Source organism: Lathyrus oleraceus, chromosome 4 (genome assembly GCF_024323335.1).
Source record: "Lathyrus oleraceus cultivar Zhongwan6 chromosome 4, CAAS_Psat_ZW6_1.0, whole genome shotgun sequence".
NCBI classification, from domain to species: domain Eukaryota; kingdom Viridiplantae; phylum Streptophyta; class Magnoliopsida; order Fabales; family Fabaceae; genus Lathyrus; species Lathyrus oleraceus.
In genome coordinates this window covers 48,885,821-48,903,028 of record NC_066582.1, presented here as the reverse complement: position 1 = coordinate 48,903,028, position 17,208 = coordinate 48,885,821, and the positions used below count along the sequence as shown (strand labels likewise).

The window sequence follows — 17,208 nt, the reverse complement described above, 5'->3', positions numbered from 1 at the left end:
GGCTGGAGGTGATACATTTAAACTTTCAATTTTCTGGACCAGAGCATCCACTTTTGCATTAACATGATCAAGGTTACTTATCTCGTACATGCCAGTTTTCATTTGAGGTTTTTCCACCATTGTTCGTTCAGTTCCCCACTGATAGTGGTTTTGAGCCATGCTTTCAATAAGTTGGTAAGCGTCAGCATAAGGTTTGTTCATTAGTGCACCACCTGCGGCGGCATCTATTGTTAACCTCGTGTTGTACAAGAGACCATTATAAAAGGTATGAATTACTAACCAGTCTTCTAAACGATGGTGTGGACAAAGTCTCATCATGTCTTTGTATCTTTCCCATGCTTCGAAAAGAGACTCGTTATCTTTCTGTTTAAATCCATTTATTTGGGCTCTTAACATAGCTGTTTTGCTTGGCGGAAAATATCGAGCAAGAAAAACTTTCTTCAACTCGTTCCATGTGGTGACTGAGTTGGAAGGAAGAGATTGAAGCCATCTTCTAGAGCTATCTCTTAGTGAGAAAGGAAAAAGACGAAGTCGAATTGCCTCTGAAGTGATACCATTAGCTTTAACAGTATCAACGTATTGGACAAATACGGATAAATGAAGGTTAGGATCCTCGGTAGGATTTCCAGAGAATTGGTTCTGTTGTACTGCCTGTAACAGTGAAGGTTTGAGTTCAAAGTTGTTTGCTTCGATTGCGGGTGGAGCAATACTTGAATGCGGTTCATCTTGCGATGGAGCGGCGTAATCGCGAAGAGCACGAGCTGGTTCTGCCATCTCGGGTATCGAAGGGAAAATATTTTTGAAATCGGGAAGTTCTACAGGAGGGAGATTGTTTGCAGCACGATATTCCCGAATTCGTCGTAAGACTCGGAGATATAGTTCGATATCATTGATTCGTAAGTAGAATGGCTCGCCTTGTGAGCGAGTGCGTGGCATACAAATCAACGAAAGAAAGAAAAGAGAAAGAAAAGCCTTAGTCTCTACAGCGTAACACAAGAGTTACGATATCGACTAAATAAAAGTCCCCGGCAACGGCGCCAAAAACTTGATCGCGACTTTATGAGTCGAATTTGGGGTACAAACTGCAAGTGCACAGTTCTATCGCGTAGTTTTAAAAGATATCGATCCCACAGGGACTTATGAATCGATATACCGTTATCTAAGGTTACTTCGTAAAGCTAAGGCAGGTAATACTTTGATTGTTTGGGGGAAAAACTAAAACTAAAATAAGATCTAAAATAAATATCTAATAAGCGGATATCGGTATGTAATTCGTCGTAATTAGGGAATCAATTCTTATTGGTTTCTTGGTTTTAAAATGAATCTTTTCAGTTGACTCTATTGATTAAAAGTTTTATCTCAAACTCTCGCTCTGTTGAATAAACTATGATTTTATATTAACGTAGTTGTCACTTATAGTTAAGTCAAAAACCACTTTTTGAAAACAATAGAATCCGTAGAAACTCTTTTTAAGAAAACACTAATCGTTTAAACATCCTTATCTCAAACTCTCGCTCTGTTGACTTAGGTTATATAATTAAATTCAAATGCTTAACTCTCGTCCTCACATTCAATCTTTAAAAATACTTTTTGAAAAAGGTTAGAATTTAATTAACTCTAAAAATTGCTCTCGCCCTGATCTAGAATTAATGTCCAATTTACATTGTCCAGTCAAAACCTCAAACTCTCGCTCTATTGATTTTAACTTCTTTATGTCTTTTACTTTCGTACAAAAACTTTGTTATTAAATCTGTAAATTGAGACCGTAAAAAGAGTGATTTTAATTTTAAACTTAACTAAACCAACTTAGTTTTGATTCCTTCATTCCGCTTACTTTACATACCGATACCTAAATGAATTAGCCAGACATACTCAACAGATCCAAATAATCAGCATGCATAAACAGATTCATCGCAGGCAAGCAGTATAAATTAATAATAAAAACAAGCATATATAAATTCAACAAATAAATAAAGAACCTGAATAATTAAATAGCAGTCTTGAACACTCCACCACAGACCGGTTGGATTTGTTCTTGAGTTCTTCAATCAGGCAGAAAAATAAAAGCGAAGGAATAAAAAAACTAGATTCTAACGTAAGGTTAGATCCGGTAAAAGGTACACAATAGTTTCCGGTGTAGAAACTATTGTGCAAAAAATTAATTAAATGCTAGAAAAGAAAATAGAATTGCAAAAGAAACAATATAAAAATTGTAAAGGTAGTACTGTAAAAGTATGCTTAAGCTGCTGGAAAAAGAGAAAATGCGAAAAAGCGAAAACGGCGAAGGAGAGTGGAAACGTGGACCCCTGGAAGGGTTTGCAAAGCTGATATTTATACTGGTACTTTCTGTAACGGTCTTCAGAAGTAGTCCGCGTCAAGGGGTCTTCACGTAACGAAGGGATAGGCATGCAAATAGGACTCAACGTCTCTGAAGGCAAAAATATAGGGGAATGGTGTGACGTCCGTCACACCATGTGTGACGCTCGTCACATGAGTGTGCAAGGCGTGACACTCGTCACAGCCTCTGTGACGCTCGTCACAGGCACAGCGCCTGTGCTCTTTGGGCTGGGCTTGGCTTTTGCTATTTGTTTCCAAAAACTTCTTTTTGCACCTCCTTTTCTTCCTTTTTTTACTTTTGCTTCAAATAGACTACCTGAGATAAATAGAAAGGAAATATCGAGTAAAATGAAATAAATTGAAGCAAATGATAATATAATTTAATTGAATTAAGTCCTAAAATGTGATATAGTTTCATGTTATCAGAAAAGATCCTTTCCTCTGAGAGTTTTCAATTCCTTGTGAAGCTCAAGAAATTGATCATTCATAGCGTCCATCTTCTCATAGACATCTGGACCCTCAGATGGCTCAGAATGATAGATGGTGTCGTCTACTCTGGGCATAGTATGCACGACAGGAGGAGGAATAGCAAGGACCGGGCTAGATGTCGGCATAGAAGCAAAGGTTGGAGCAGGACCCTCAGGCATGAAATTGGGAGGCATCCCCCACGGGAACCCGGCTGGCATGGACGCTGGAGAAAAGTGTGCACTGGCTGCAGGCACAGTCGAGGATACAATCTCAGAGATGACTGTCCTCTGGGGAGGAGTTGAAGGTGTCGGAGAAGACTGGCTCTGAGCAGCCATGAATGATTCCATCAAGGCACTTAATCTGGCCACTTCCTCTTTCAGTTCGCGGTTGTCTTGTTCCAAATGATCCATCAATCTTGAAATGTTGGCTCTGGTGTAGTACCGGTGAATCAGCTTGTCTTCAAAATAAATGAAGAACACAGAGTTAGACCACAGGACAAGAAACCGGGAACAAAACCTGCTTATGCATATGATGCATGCAATGCTCGTGCATATGATTTTTCTTTTATTTTCAAAGGAAATTTATGGTCCTATTTGCAAATTTTTGGAAATATTAAACATTTATCACATATGGAAATATCTCATCAAATAATATCAAGGAAAAGAAGTACAGCATCATCAATCATATACAAGAGAAAAGGAAAATAGTCATCCTATGGATCCCTAGAAACAATCATCTAAAGCTCTGGACACAGGAAGATAGGATGCACGAAGCCTCTTCACCTCCCTCTCGTAGGTTGCCTCCATATCTGCTTTCTCCTTGGCGAGTCGGTCGTACTTCCTCTTCCAAAACTTGGAAGACTGAGGAAGTAGAGAAATCCATGCATCATCAGGATCATCAATAACCTGATGTTCGAGGAACTCTATCAAAGCATCCTTCTCCTTGATCTACTGAAGCAACTCCTCCCTTTCACGGATCCAAGCGCGTGATCGGTCTTCGTCTCTCAACTCCTCTACTCCTTGGTTAGGGAGGGTTGAAGGCCCAGCCATAACCAAAGGTGTAGGTCTTGGATACTCGTAAGGCATGAGATACTCAGACACTCTCTTCCTCACCCAAGCAGTGTACGACTCCATAGCAACACAGTTCTTAGGACCCAATTCCTTCCTTCCTTTCCTATGAATCTTGCGCCAAGTGCGGACCATTCTTCCCTTCAAGCCTTGGGGATCTTTACCCTCCTGAAAGAACACACCCTTTAATAGAATGTTATTGGGTTTATCCTTTAGGGGGAACCCAAGCTGACGTCGTGCCAAAACAAGGTTGTAGTTAATCCCACCATATGTACCAAGAAGAGGTACATTGGAGAATTCACCACAAGAGTCAATAATTTTCACACCGTTATACACACGGTTATACCAAGAGATATCATCATTAGTGAGAGACATAAGTCTCGTGGACCACCGTAGACATCCTTTGTTCTCCTTGAAAGCGACCGTCTGTGGTAAGTGAGAAATAAACCACTTATACAACAGAGGCAAACAACACACAATGACACCACCACCCTTTGCATTCCTCATGTGCAAAGAGAAATAGGTATCACCCAACAGAGTCGGAACGGGATTAAGAGTGGAGAAGATCCTAATAGTATTCACATCCACAAACTTGTCGATGTTGGGGAACAATACTAATCCATAAATGAGAAGTACAAATATGGCTTCAAAGGCATCCTCACTCATGGCCTTCCCATATACAGTAGCTTGCACAATGAGGAACTCAGAAGGGAGACCTTGAATTCCACCTTTGGTAGTCATATGAGCACCAACCAGAGATTCATCTATGTGCAACATGTCTGCTATCTCTTGAGAAGTAGGAATACTCTCTAAGCCACTGAACGGCAACTGGTCTAGAATAGGTATACCCACAAGGTAGGCATACTCCTCAAGTGTAGGCAAAAGTTGAAAATCCGGAAACGTGAAACAACGGTACAAGGGATCGTAAAACTGCACCAATACACTCATCAATCCTTCGTCCACCTGAGTAGTCAGAAGAGGAAGAAGCTTCCCAAAACGAGCCTTGAAACCCAAAGGATCTAATACATAGGATGTCAGATTCCTTAACTCTTTCAAATCTGGTTGTCTGAAACTGTACTTCTTTGTATTCCTTCTTTGTCTTTCCATGTCTGAAAATTTTGCAAATAAACCCCCTTAAGTTCCTTGAAAAATTTCTTTATTATTGATGATATGGGTGCAAATGGGTGCATGAATGCATGAATGCAACAATCACACTCAAGGATCAAGCAAAGTACACCAAACAAAGGTCATGGGATGGATCATATCATCCTTAATATCAATCATCCATTTTGGTGGATTATGGTTTACACCTTATCAACACCCAAGTTCCATTGATATTAAGGATACATGAACGGAACAACCATGAATCAAGGGTTTGTTGCGAGTCACGAGCATGGGGTCTCGGTTAAGAACCAACCAAAGGGAGTGTACTAGGGTTTAAACCTGCCAAACATGTTCTATAAGAGGTTCCCATAGTCATCATCCCATCTTTCGGATATTATCGGAGAAACGACTACTCGTATTCCAAAAATATTCTCAAGAGAGACTCTTATGAGTGTAGTATCGCGTAACAATCGTATCAAATCTTACATCTGAACAACTTTCGCACTACATCCTAAGAATAGGCCAAGATGGGCTTGGTAAACTAAGTTCCTTGGCTTCTAAGGTCTATATTGGAAAGAGTAATGTCTAACCACAACTTACTTGTGTGACATTATTGATCCCAACATGACCTCCACCAAGTGAATGGACTTGCAAGTCAACTTGCTAAGGAATAACTCCACACAAGTCAACAAGACTACGCCATTCTCCTATCCTAAGTGCGCTCGAGTCCGGGTATAGAACTCATCTCACAAAGATCACCAAGCATACAAGGAATTAATATTCAAGCAATTCAATCATTACATACAATACAGTAATCCCAAATTGCACAAAAATATGTCACAAAACAATACAATACAAAAAATATGAAAAGTAGGCAAAACCCACTAGGTAAATAGTCCCCAGCAGAGTCGCCACTTTTTTGTAGCAGGGTATTCGTTACCATTAGAGATATTGACTAAATCCAAGGTAAACCATACAAGTCGAGTCGCCACCGCACTTCTATTTATCCAAATGAATGGTTAGAAAGCGAACAAAAACCTAAAAGTTTTAACAAAAACTAGTAAAAGAGAAACAGAGATCTGGGTAAGGGGGTTGGTTATGTAATGGGAAGGTGTTAGGCACCCAAAACATCCTAGGTACTCCTAGGGAGCCCTTTTCATACTTGTTGCAAGGTTGTTGTTTTGTGAAAATTTATTTGTGCAAACATGATTGAAGAGAGGAGAGGAGAATGTACAAGTTATTTACATTTTGTGTTTGGATGGATAAACCCATTGCCTACGTACCATCTTAAAAAAGATTAGGATCAAAACCTCGTAGTTCGGGGTAAAAATCTCAAAAATGAGTTGGTGAATTGATTGGTCCAAAAGCCTTAAGGTCTTTTGTTATCAAAGGGAGAAAACTCAACCAAACCACAAATCCACCACGTGAGGATAGCTTCAACATGCTAGTGAGGGGTTAACCCTATAATAAACATGGAAGACTCATTGTCCATCACTAAGGATATAGGTGAGTATTACATCTACCACAAGGATAACTCAAACCTAATAGCTAAAGGTTATGGAAAATTTGATTAAGAAAGTGGCCATTGGAACCACAAAAAGACATTTGAGTGGGTTATATTTACCAATTAGAAGTATATACAAAAATGGTCAAAGTTGACTTAAAGGTTCAATTCAAAATAAGTGTTATGAAAAGAAGGTTTGAAAATCAAAAGCATAAGGCTTAGGTTTCTAATGTTTGAAAACAATGGTTGAATGTTTGCACAAAGAGTTTTTGCTTGGGTTAGAATGGGGAGAAGAAGAAGAATGGCTAAGGTCCTAAGTAAAGCAAAAAGATGAGGGATGAAGAATTAAAACCACAATGGAGTCCCTCTCTTGAGATCATACTGATGATCCAAGTAGCTCTCATCCTTTGGAATAAGCAATCACACAAAGCATAAGCAATTATCAAACAAGCCTCTTAAGAGATCCTCAATGTATCTTGTATCTTTCACTTTGGATGAACATGGCAATGGTTTCTCCAATTTGAGCTCTCATGGAATTCCCTAGCACAAAAGCACACACATCAAAAGTTCCATGAAGTAAATCAAGAATGGGCAAGAGTGAGTTTAGAGATTTGGTCCTTCTAATCCATCTTCATCATTAAGGTCCATTTACTCCAATTTTTGCATAGGGAAAGTCCTAGAATCTAAGTCCATTTCTCCATTATTTGCATAGGGTATGTCCTAGAATCTAAGTCCACTTCTTTGCATTTGATTCTCAACAATCAAAACAAAATACAAGCATAATAATATATACACAATTATGTGCTCAAGTGAGCAAAAGGCAAATGGCATTAACATAAACATGTGCTCAAGTGAGCAAAGAGAAAAGCAAATGGATAATATGTACAAGAATAGTAAATTGCATAAAAGTAAAGAGCAAAAGGTAAATGTTAATTGTTAATGGTTAGTGTTAGTAATTAGTGTGCCATAAGGCAAATTTAGCGTTATGTTAAGCAATCGTAATTGGACTTATGTAGAAGTCACAACTATCTGAGGCCGGTCAATAATAATGTAGGCAACAACACAAGTTAGAAGTCTTGATTAGTGAACCAAGTTCCAACAACTTGCCATGCCAAAAAGAAGAAGAGAATTGATCTTGTATTGGTTTAAGCCTTTTGCATGATTTAGAAAACAACCTATCCTTAATGCAAAGCCATTCACTTGATCAATTGATCAAGATGAATTAGATTTGAATCAAGGAAGATTAAGTCTCCCTAATCAATGTTAACTTATCAACCTTTAACTCATTGATCAAAATAAAGAAGAAGAAGAAGATGAAGAATGGATAAGGAAATGGAAAGATCAAAAATGCATAAAGTGAAATAAGATGTACCAATCCATATGTATTAACCAAATGACATTGAAAGTCAAAGTCAAACAATGAGAAATCAGAAATGAGATGGAGATTGGAGATCAAACAAGAAGCATAATATTTTTGGCATTTTCAATATTAAAATAAACTTGGATTAAAAAAAAAGAAAGGTCAAACTTCAAAATCACTTCAAATCAACCTTGAAAGGTCCAAGTGATTTATCCTAAGTTCAACAAGGTCAAACAAAGTTTGACAAAAAATTTCAGCATTTTTAAAAGTCAGAAACTATTTTTTATCAATTAAAAATGAATAAAAACAACCTAATTGAACTAAAATCTCAAATCAATCTCAAATCAATTATGAAATTGATAAGAATATTTTTCATAGATCTATCATCATTCAAATAGGTTAGGAAAATATTTTTATATTTTTTGAATATCAAAAACTATTTAAAAATGAATTAAAATAACCAGAAAAGAGAAAATTCATAAAAAATATCAAATGACAAAATAAAAAATATTAAAAATCATAAATAGAAACTAGAATTTATTTGGAGAAGAATGCAATTGGTCCCATATTTTTTGGATTAAAAATGAGAGAGATATGAATTTTTGAAATAAAAGGGAATTAAAGAAAATAAAATCAGAAATTAAAAAAAGTGGAAAATCAGGAAGCGTTGGATCACGTTCATTAATTGACGTGGCCAATCTGATGGTCCTGAAGCGCGTGCTCATGGTGAGTCTAGGTCAATGCAACCACACACTAATTAAACAAAAGTCATAACATCTAAAGGTTGGGATTGAATCTGGAGATGAGATCCAACGATCCAGATTCAAACTGGCAATAGGCGGCCATCGGAGCCACCTTCCTCTCCGGTGAGCTTCCAAATTCCGGCCAGATTTGCAGGTTTTCAAACCTTCACCATTTTGCACGATCCTTATACCGAAATGAAGCTGGGGTGATGTACATCACCCCTGTAACCTTGAATCACACTCAAGATTCCTATAGGTTAAGAAATCTGAGGTGGAAGATTCAGGTATGAAAAATGCAGATCAAAGAAAAACAAAATTGAAGCTACCACTAGCTTGCCTCTCAGGTGAGGACTTCAGAAAACACTTTGGTCAGGCAAATGGATCAATATATGATGTGTTTCGAAGAGAATACCAGTAGAAGAGCACATTTGAATTTTGGATATTTGAGCTTGATTATTTGCTTTCTTTGCCAAAACAGAAGATCAATGAGCTGAATGATGAAGGTTTAGAAGCTTTAGATCCAAGGATTCAACCAGATGTAGTTGAATTTTGGATCTGAATTTTTTTGAAAGAAAGTGAGATAGCTTCTTTGGTAATGGTTATAGATTCAGTTGTGCAGCATCTTAGGCGCCATTAGGTTGAGAGTTGAAGGAAGAGGAGCATGTATTTATAGCTGAGCTTGAAGCAATGCAAGGCAATACTCGTGCGCATGAGAATTGGGTCCTCCATGCATGGGCCTGTACAGGCGCATGTGAGGCCCAAAAGCTGATGCAAATGAATGCTGAACACAAACCAAGTTGAATTGGACGTGTAATTTGAATGGCATTTGCTTGTGTATCAAGATTTCATGTGAATTCCATATTTGGACCTAAATGTTCACCTCTTCGAAAATGCCAATTAGAAAATCCAAACATAAGCATGTGGGTAATGGTTGGAAAGGTCTTGATGTAAGGAACAATTGTTATGTTGGGAAAAAATCCATTTGAAGTGTGGAAATTGGTGAAATTTGAGTTTAAAATGTAATGTGCAAAACATGTCAAGGCAAGGTTTCCAAATTTGGCCAATGTTCAAGCCCTTCTGTTTTGATGATGCAAGCCTCAAATGAAAAAACCTCCAACATCAAAGTTGTAAATCTTCTCAACACAATCAAAATAGAATTAAATTTTGCATCATTTGGATTTTTTTATGAAGAAGTTATGGGCACTTGAAGTTGGACTTTTTTGCCTTTTAATGCATTTGGCCCAAAATGACCTATAATGTCTTGCATTATCACATGTATTTTCTTTGAGATTTTGAAATTTTGTTCAACATAACATTTGAAGCGGACATCTTAAGCTTTCCAATGAATTTCATCCCACCTCAAAATCATAAAAAATGAATGAGTTATGTCCTTGGGAAGTTGACCCAAAATTAGGGTTTCAGTCAAAATGACCTATAATGTCTTGGAATGGGAGATGACCTTCCAAGCTTCAAATCAAATTTTGATGAACATGAAATTTGTTCATATTGTCCTTAAGAACATATTTGCTTTTGGTATCATCTCCATTTGACCAACACATAAGATGTTAGGTCTCAGTGCATTTCAAAATAGTTAGATGAATTGACTGATCAACTTCTCAAATCCATGACTCATATCTTGATGAATTGATGATTGAGGATACTCAAATAAGTTCAAATATGCATGAAATGATGAATTAAAGAACTTCCCTTGATTGCATTTGACCATGGGCTGAGGTTGCTTCAAGAACAAGGCATTGTGGTGCACAGATGAATTAGGGTTTCCTTAGGGCACAAACCTCAAACCCTTTGACTTGCTTTGATCAAAATGATGAATTGAGATGCTAGGGAAGAATATTTTATGGATGAGAGCTTTGGGAACCATCACCATGCTTGCTTTCATCTCCTCTTGGCCTTATCATTGCACAAAAAATCTCCTAGAAGCTTTGGACCTTGTGATTGCTCAAGCTACAAACAAAAGATGTTAGTGACATATTTTTGTACTTTTAGTTAGTAAACAAAATAAGAAAAGCAACAATATACAATTCAAGTATGCTTGGTGATTTCAAACCTGTCGCACCTCAAAAAAAGGGGGATACGACTACAAAGCGAAGCGCGATCGCACGCTCGCAATGATGAACTGAACAGAGTCGCCACCGAACTTTTTTATTCCTAAAAAGGAAAAGGGAAATATCGATAAAACCTCTAAAAGAAAGGATAAGATATGGTCATCGCAACCAATATCAGGGTTCGGGAGTCGATTACGCAAGGGGAAGGTATTAGCACCCCTCACGTCTGTTGTAGTCAACGGGAACCATTAGGTTAGTTGTGTGCGTTAGTGTTAGTTAAAATATTAGGCTTTTCAAATTATTAGGTGGGAAAGAAAGAAAGGAAGAGAATGTTTTTAGATTTTTGACGAAGGACTAAACCTAAGTTTTTTATTAGTGGGCCTGACAAGATTTATGAATCTTGCTCCTACGTATCTCAAGAGAGAAATCAAGGCTTACGTAGTTCTGGGTAGAAAAATGTTTGTTTGTTGGTCGATTTTAGCGAAAGCTATACTGTATTAATCGACGAAAACATTGTTTTACCCAAAACAGATGAGGAGTGGACGCATACCACACATCGAACGGATTTATAAATCTACATTCGGAAAAGTGTCACTTATCTCGACTCAACAATCGTGGCCGAAACATTGTTTTGTATCACCTTAAGACAATATATCTTCCATTTATGAAAAAGGTTCTTTGATTAGTCGCACGGCGGCGAAAAAGAGTTTGATTAGTTGGATGTATTTTGAGTGATGGCGAGAACTTGGATGAGCGAGATATCCATCTCGAATCCTAGCCTCAGGAGTGCACGGTATACACCATGTTCCATTTCCATCTTCATTGGCAAAAGTATTTAATAGAGATTAAGTATCTTTAGGTTTGATTGAGAAAGGATTTGAGGAAACCGTATTGACAATTTTAAATGATGACGAGAGCTAAGATGGGCGAGGCATCCGCCTCGAATCTTAATCTCAGGAGTGCACGGTATACACCATATTCCATTTCCATCTTTATTGAAAGAGGTTAAGATCGGAATTAAGTATTTTGGAGTTTGAAAGACGAGCACTTATGACTTGCAAGCTCTTACAGCTTGGGTCTAGTACTCGGGACTACGTCTGGACATTCCACCCAGACAGTCTGTTTCTTTCCAATATTGCTAAGAAAATGATTCGAATATTTGCGAATGTTTTGGAGGGAAGACGGATATTTATGGCTTGCAAGCTCTTACAGCTTGAGCCTAGTATTCGGGATTATAACTGGATATTCCATCCAGGATAATCTTTTTCTTCAGATTTTATTGAGAAAAAAACGTTTGAATATTTACAAATATTTTGGGGGGAAGACGAACACTCATGGCTTACAAGCTCTTACGACTTGAGCCTAGCATTCGGGACTACGACTGGATATCTCATCCAGGTAATCTTTTTCTTCCAACTTACTTATGAAAATGTCTTGAATAATAAATTAAAATAATTAAAGTACAGAGATTTGAAATTATTGAAAATTGAGTTGGTATTGCTTGAAAGCTCATTGTAAGAAGGCCCAAGAGTAAGCCACGAGACTGAAAGCCAACTGAATTCGAGAGAAAAATGAATTTAGCTCTAAGCAAACTTAGAGTGGATTCATGTAAGAATCACTCTATAAGAAGTTGAGCCAACAAATCTATGCGTCCAAACGATTTTCAAAAGTTAAATTGGATTTTAACTCCGAAATCGTAACGCAATAATAAATCGAGCAACAATCAGGCACATTATTATTATAACAATGGTCTTACAATTTTATTCCATCAACTCAAAATAATTTAAAAAATAGAAGCTAACACGACACATACACACATACTATCCAAAATAAATTTGTATTACTATAAAATCAACATAAAATTTAAAAAAAAATGAAATGTTAAAATAAGATTAACAGGTATATACATAAGATTAGAAACAAAAGGGTATATATCTAATACTAAAAAAACAGAAGTAACTATATAAATCTTAAAATAAAATAAAAATCGAAGTATCTATATACAAAAACTATAAAAAAAAACAGCTGCAAATATATATATAAAACAAAACAAAATGAAGATATACACATAAACGAAAACTGAAAGTGTAAAACAACATATACATATAAAACAAAAAGCTTAGATCTATTTATAGCTATATATAATTACTAAAATATATATATATGAAACTATAAACTGAAGTATATATCAAAACAAATATTGTATACGTATATATATAAAAACAAAATAAAGTAATATATAACTTTAAGCTAAAATAAAAGTGTTAGAATTTTCATCATTTTCAATTTATAGTGAATGTTTAAGATTAATTATGAGGTAACAGTGAGAGAATAAAAATGAAAAAAACTTAGGAGACTTGTATGTATAAGCTAAAGAGAGAATAGAAAGATTAATATTTTATGATGAGGTTAGGTTATTGTGTAGAAGAAGAAAAATTGCAGAAAAAGAATTTACATGGCAAGTTTTATTTTGATGCCTCAAAGAAATAAAAGAGTGGAAGTGTTTACTGTGTGAGGAAGTAAGAGTACTACTTGCAAATTGAGAAAAAGATCCTTAGCGGGCTATGTGCGAGCAGCAGATTTATTTTGTGTCACTTTTTTCTTCATTTGCCAACCAAGTAAGTTTATATACTTGAGTTTTTAGGGTTCTCAATCAACCAAAATGTCTATATTATCCTTTGAAGTGTTGTAGTATAAAAATAGTTATAAACAAATTAGATTAAATAAAAATAATACTAATATAAATAAATAAAAATAAATCGGATCTAAAACATAAATAATTCTAATTAATTATTATGAACTTTTTGACAAAGAAATAAAAATTAAATCACTCAAGATGAATAAAGGTCGGACGCAAAAATGCTCAACAAACTAAAATGAATGCACCAAAATGATCAGTGCAAAATAAACTTATTGGAAAAATACAGCGTTTCTTTTAATTTTGAAATAAATTTTGACCGGTTAAACAGGCTTGAGCTAATCAAAAAATGGTCGAAAAATTAGCTGAAAAAATAAATCGAGCATACCGGATTAAACTACGCGAAACGTAGATTAATAAAATTGGTGTTTGCAAGCTTGATTTTAAAATTTTTCGTCTACTGATTTGACGCACATCTGGCGATTAATTCAACCGGTTCGCCTGTAATTCCAAAAAATTATTTCGACTGATATTCTAGGCCTTATGCGGTATGGAATGCATGTTATGATATGTAAAGATGCAACGATTATGACGAATGTGTTAAATTGGTGATTCAGGGTCAAAATTGGGGTGTGACAAAACCACTCACAAGAAGTCCCTCCCAAAGGCAAAGGGAACCAAGATGCTAATGATCCTTGAGGCAATGCAAATGCAATGTTATGATGCCATGAGGGATCTTAGGGACAAATTTGGGGTCTTACACTTAATAAACAAGGTTTTGTCAATTTTACCTTTTTCAAATCTCTTTTCACAAAAAAAGATGCTGAGACGATCATACCATGCTCTAGGTGCTTGCTTTAGGCCATAAAGAGCTTTCCTCAACTTGAAAACATGTGTAGGATTTTTTAAGTCTTCAAAGCCCGGGGGTTATTTGACATAGACTTCTTCATTGATGTAGTCATTCAAGAATGCGCTCTTGACATCCATTTGAAATAATTGAAAATTTAATGAACACACATAAGCAAGTAATAAACGGATAGCTTCTAACCTTGCAACTGGAGCGAATGTTTCTTCAAAATCAATGTCTTCCTCTTGATTGTATCCTTCGGCCACCAATCTTGCTTTGTTTCGAACAATTATACCATTCTCATCAAGCTTGTTCTTAAACACCCATCTGGTACCTATGATGTGTTTATCACTTGGCCTAGGGACAAGTTCCCAAACTTGATTCCTTTCTAATTGGTTTAACTCTTCTTGCATAGCAATTATCCATTGGTCATCACTTAAGGCTTCATCAACCTTGAAAGGTTCAATTTGTGAAACAAAAGCCATATTTAAGCATGCATCTTTGATATTTAATCTAGTTGCAACGCCTTGATTGATATCACCAATGACTTTATCAATTGGATGATCTCGATGAGTTTTTAATTCCTTAGGTAGATTATTATCATTTGCTTCTTGCTCATCTTGATGTTTTGGTTGATCACCATTGTGTCCACTTGAAGTATCTATTTGAGGGACATCTACAATATCATCATCATCATCACACAAAACAATATCCTCCTTGGAGGGGTTAAATTCATTGAAAGTAACATGGATTGATTCTTCAATTTTTAGAGTTCTTTTATTATATATTCTAAAAGCTTTACTAGTAAGAGAATATCCAAGAAATATACCTTCGTCGGACTTCTCGTCGAACTTACCTAGATTGTCTTTGTCATTGTTGAGGACAAAGCATTTGCATCCAAAGATGTGAAAGTAAGATATGTTTGGTTTCCTTCCTTTGAAGAGTTCATATGGAGTCTTTTTCAGGATAGGTCTAATGATAATTCTATTACTTACATAGCATGTCGTGCTTACCGCATCCGCCTAAAAATACTTTAGAAGATTTGAGTCGCTTAGCATTGTTCGTGCAAGTTCCACAAGTGACATATTCTTTCTCTCCACCACTCCATTTTTGTTGAGGAGTCCTTGGTGCCGAGAAATTATGAAAGATTCCATTTTCTTCACAGAACTCTTCGAAGGGGACATTTTGGAATTCTCCACCATGGTCGCTTCTTATGGAGGCAATAGTTAGCGATTTCTCATTTTGGATTTGCTTCGCATATTTCTTGAACGCCTTGAATGCATCATTTTTCTGCACTAAGAAGAAGGTCCAAGTGTATCTAGAGAAATCATCAACAATAACTAGAGCATATACATTAACTTTGAAGCTTCTTGTTCTTGATTGACCAAATAAGTCCATATGCAACAATTGTAGTGGCCTTCTAGTGGACACCACATTCTTTGATGTGAAATTTGATTTAGTTTGTTTCCCTTTTTGACATGCATCACAAAGTCTATCTTTGACGAATTTTATCTTAGGCAAACCAATGACAAGATCATGCTTTATAAGTTTATTCAAATGTTTCATATGAATATGTGTGAATCTTTTATGCCACAACCATGACTCATTATTATTGACCATAAGGCATTTTACCTTCAAAGATAAATCATCAAGGGAAATCATAAAAATATTATTAATTCTTGTACCTTTGAGTTTTACCTCATAAGAGACTTCATCTTCAATCAACCATTCATCTTTGGTGAACTTTATTTTGAAGCCCTTGTCGCAAAGTTGGCTAATGCTTAGAAGATTATGATTTAGTCCTTCGACATAAAGAACATCTTCAATGGATGTGAAAGGTGGTGCTCCAACTTTGCCTATGCCAAGAATTCTCCATTTGTTTTTATCACCATATGTGACATAACCCTTGGCCTTCAATGCTAGATTTGAAAATTTGTGTATGTATCCCGTCATATGCTTGGAACACCCACTATCAAGATACCAAAGATTTGATGAGGTTTTCAAGCATACCTACAAAACAAAGTTACGTTTTGTTAGGTACCCAAATTGCTTTGGGTCCTTCATAATTAGTGCCTTTCTTTACCCATACATAATACCCACTTGCTACGCTGAAATTTCTAACATAGCACGCATTTGGTGTATGGCCAATTATTATGCAATAAAAACAGGTAGGTTCAAAGTTGCTTCTATATCTAGGAACATAAGATTTCTTTTTAGGAAATATTTTCTTTTTAGGATAGTGATGAACAACTTTGGGACTGTTTACTTTCTCTTTGGATGGTTGATCCTTAGCCTTAACAAAAATGGTTTTACTTGTACTTGGTTTGGAAAATTTTGAGTAACCAAGACCACTTTTATCATTTGAATATCTTTGTTGGCTAAGGACTCCTTCCAATCCAATTTGTCCCTTTTCATATCTTTCAAGAACCCTTTTTAGTTGGAGAATTTGGAACGAAAGTGACTCACAGTTTTTGCATACAAAATTCTGTTTTTCACTAATCATCTTTTTGTTTTTCATCGTTGACATCTTTTTCAATTGTCCCGATTTATTCTTCTAACGATAAAATTGTTTTCTTTTGAGATGATATAGTTTTACATAGAATTTTGCATTCTTCAAGCAGTTCATTTATAGCACCTTGTGCATCACTATCGAAAAGAGAAAAGTTGCTACTAACCTCATCTTCTTCATCGTCGGAATGGTGTGACGCCATTAATGCTAAGTTTGCACATTTGTCGCTTTCCGATTCGGATGAGGAACTTATCTCATTATCTTCCCATGCAACATATGCCTTTTTGTTCTTAAACTCCTCCTTGCCTTTAAAGCCTCCTTTCTTTGAGAGTCTCGGACAATCTGGTTTTATATGACCTTGCTTTCCACATTCATAACATGTAACTTCTTGTGTGGAAGTGGAAGCCTCCCTTTTCCTGAAATGTTTATTTATTTTAGCATGAAAAGGTTTGTCATTTTTACCAAAGAACTTACCAAGCCTTTTAACAAGGATCATGAAGTTTTCATCTTCCTCCAATGCGGCCTCATCTTTTTCTTCCATTGATTCAACTTTTAAAGCAATTCC

The 17,208-nt window shown here is 36.2% G+C and overlaps 1 non-coding gene across 1 annotated transcript; it reads left to right on the top strand.

The window, feature by feature from the left end:
• The first annotated feature begins 289 nt into the window (after window positions 1-289).
• Window positions 290-396, top strand: LOC127077890 (small nucleolar RNA R71). Its single transcript, XR_007787655.1, has one exon. It is a non-coding gene; the product is annotated as a small nucleolar RNA R71 (small nucleolar RNA).
• Window positions 397-17,208: the final 16,812 nt, after the last annotated feature.